A 3,487-nucleotide genomic window follows, 5' to 3' on the forward strand; every position below is an offset into this window, starting at 1 on the left:
AGAGGAAATTGATTGCTCATATCTACAATGTGTTGGGTATCAAGGACAATAAAATCTACTGAATAGTAGAATTTGTCAACTTTGACCAACACATCCTCAATTATCCCTCTCAGTACACAAACTGAATGATCAGCGAGTTGTAATATGGTCCATGTGGGTTTTAATTCACCTAGACCTAGTTGTTTGTAAACCAAGGAATTAGATGTACGCTCACTCCTAAGTTAAGAAGTGCATGCTCAATACGGTAGTTCCCAATTACACAAGTGATGGTTGGGATACTAGGATCTTTGTACTTTTGTGGCAGATCTTGCTTTAAGATGGCACTCACTTTCTCTGCCAAGAAGATTTTCTTTTGAATATTTTATCGTCTTTTGGTCATACATAAATCTTTCAGAAATTTAGCATATGAAGGTATTTATTTAACGACATCCAGTAGAGGAATGTTGACCTTCACTTATTTCAGCACCTCTATAATGTCCTGAGAGTTAGAGAGAGTTTTTAATGCAATAAACTGTTGGGGAAATGGCACAATCAACTTATTTAGGTTTTCGGTTCAAATTCATGTGGAGCAATGCTATGTCTATCATTTGTATCTTCTTCCGGGTCCTTAGACTTTTCAGCCCTTACCGAAATAGAATTGGCAATTGTTTTCCCACTCCTAAGGGTGGTGATAGATTTAGCTTGCTCCATCTTATTTGAAGAGCTTGGTTCACTAATTTTCACATTGAGGCTTAGGATTGGGGAGAGGTTGAACTAGTAGTATTCCTTTCTCCCTACTCGTTAAGTATGCCTTAATCCGTTGAATGACCTTGGAAAGGTCTTGAAAGGCTTCTAGTGAGCTTTGATTAAAAAGCTCTTAACTTTGGATGTGTTTTAAAACCGAATCCTCTTGATGTTTCCTTTGTTCCAAAAATTGGTTAAGGATCCCTTTAGGTGTAGCAATTTGTCCATTCCTCCAACTGAAATTTGGATGGTTTCTCTAGCCGGAGTTGTATGTGTTTGAGCTTATTCCCTTAAAAGGCCTCTGGTAATTGTTTATGGCATTTTATTACTCATTCAGAACTTCTTAAAAAGTAGGTATTGTTGGACAATTTTCAATAGTATGCACATTGCAAGCACAAATAATACAAACAACTTCCTTATCCTTTTCCTTCTTAAGTTTCATGGCTTTGAGTTTCGTTATAAGACTAGTCACTTTAGCATTTATGTCATCTTCCTCTTTCAACAAGTAAATTCTACTCTTCTCCTTTGATTAAGCAGGCTTAGACATGGTGTTTGGTCTTGGGGAGATATCCCATTATTGTGTGTTTTCTGTAAGTTTATCAAAATAATCCCACACATCATTGACATCTTTGTTCATGAATTCCCCATTTCACATCGTCTCAACCATTTGGCGCATGAAAGATGTCAGTCCATCGTAGAAAAAACTTGTTATGTGCAATGTTTTAAAACCATATTGTGGGCATGAATTGACGAGATCCTTGAACTACTCCCAACATTGGAAGAATGTTTCATCTTCCTTTTGGGCGAAGTTCATGATAGATTTTCTAAGGGTGTTCGTTTTATGATATGGGGAGAATTTCTTTATGAACTCCCTTGTCATGCCGTTCCATCTGCCAATAAATCGTGGACGTAGTGAGTGCAACCACGTCTTAGCTTTCTCTTTCAAGGAGAAGGGAAAGAGTCTCAGCCTGATCATGTCTTCAGACACATTAGGAAAGTATAAAGTGGCTATGATCTCATCAAACTCTTTCAAATGTTGTAATGCCCCATACCTTTCAGTACACGAGTGTTACAGTAGAAGTCTAAATCTGTTTACACGTGTGTGGAAACACATGTGACTTACCTTGCACATCATCATCTAGTGACCCACAATCTATGTATCTCAGCCGTCTAGTATAATCTCCATCGATATATTAAGCCATCTAGCCCTTGAATTTCAAAATAAGGTCATTCGTCATGTGATTTGACGTAAGTAATTTAGCTTGAACGAAACAACGAATAAACTCCTTATCCATAATGATTTAGATATACATTCTTTTGTAAGAATTGCTTAGAAACATACCTATAACTATGTGGAGCCATTAGATTTCCCAAAACTCATAGATCAATAATAATTACGAAAATGCCATCAACCAATACCCCTAATCAATCCGAAAACCCACTTTGTGTTCACCCATTCACAAAACTGACCATACATCCACCCATATACATGGTTAGAGTGCTAACCATAAAGCGTCCTTATTTTTAACAAGTTACCTGACCATCCATCAGGTTTGGATCCGCCAAATGGGCCATCCGAATATCTGGATGAATCAGTCATTATGAAGATCTTTGGGTTTAAGTCTAAACTACCTGATAACTTGTCAATCGGAGGTGTACAAATGTTATTTTGAATTACGGAGTGTGTAGGCCACTAAAGGAGCATCTTGGGCATCCTAAGGAGATCGGGGCTCAAATTGGACCGATTGAAAGAGCATGAAAAACGGGGGATACCCGCCAAATTTTAGGCCGTTTGGACAGTACACTCTGATATAATAAACATTGGAAGATGATTAGAAAATGGATGGCAAATTTGTAATTAAAGGGTGTAAGGTTACTACGTAAGAGTGAAGATGGTTTTAACGGTAAATACTATTTAATGCATTAGCAGATCGTGCGGCCCACCTGAAGTTTGGATCTACTTCAAATTTGGGAACATGGGTTTGCAAGGCGTGCCAAAGACGGTGAATGGAGTGGATCTTTCAGAAGATCATCACAGGTGGACCCCCATCTATTTTGAACAACAAGACAAGAAAGAAACTGTCTGTATGTTGTAACAGCGGACGTAAAATGGGAAGCAACGGAATTATCACCACACGTTGACTAGTGGTGTGGCTCATCCAAAACTCGGATCCGCCCCATCTTTTGGCCCATGGCCTAACATTATCATACAAAGCAAATAAAGGGAGTGGATTTGCCTAAGCAACATCACGAGGGACCCCACACGATGCCACAGCCAATCACAATATCTCATTACGTGGTTCTAGAGGTAATTAGACGCTGGTAGCATCTGCTGTTCAAATATGTTGTGTCCCACTAAAAGACTCAGATCCTCTCCATATCTAAACACATGGGACTACATGATCCGACCAAGACAATGAACGGCGTAGATTAGTCACAAACATCACTGTGGGCCCTATAGTGTTATGCACGTACACCATGGTGTAGTGCACCTAGTGTGCATCAGACGTGCCAGCCAGGCCGACCAGTGCTGGCACGAAAACTTCTCAAAACAGTCCCTCTGTTTCTATTTTTCAACAACCGACGGACGAACGTCCATGTTTCTTATCATGGCCCACGAACTAGGGTCCCCACCCATGATCTGAACCGTCAACCAGGTGCGGCCCTCAATTCTGACAAAAACCCAATAATTTCCACGTGTTGGGGCATCCATGCAAGCACACAGATTCCGGCACAAGTAGGACCCGAAAGCACATAACTTTCG

The 3,487-nt window shown here is 39.9% G+C and overlaps 1 non-coding gene across 1 annotated transcript; it reads left to right on the plus strand.

Annotated features, from left to right (window-relative positions):
• The first annotated feature begins 1,448 nt into the window (after positions 1-1,448).
• LOC131223100 (small nucleolar RNA R71) lies at positions 1,449-1,555 on the plus strand. Its single transcript, XR_009160290.1, has one exon. It is a non-coding gene; the product is annotated as a small nucleolar RNA R71 (small nucleolar RNA).
• The last annotated feature ends 1,932 nt before the right edge of the window (positions 1,556-3,487 follow it).

This window comes from Magnolia sinica, chromosome 1 (genome assembly GCF_029962835.1).
Source record: "Magnolia sinica isolate HGM2019 chromosome 1, MsV1, whole genome shotgun sequence".
Classification (NCBI taxonomy): Eukaryota; Viridiplantae; Streptophyta; class Magnoliopsida; order Magnoliales; family Magnoliaceae; genus Magnolia; species Magnolia sinica.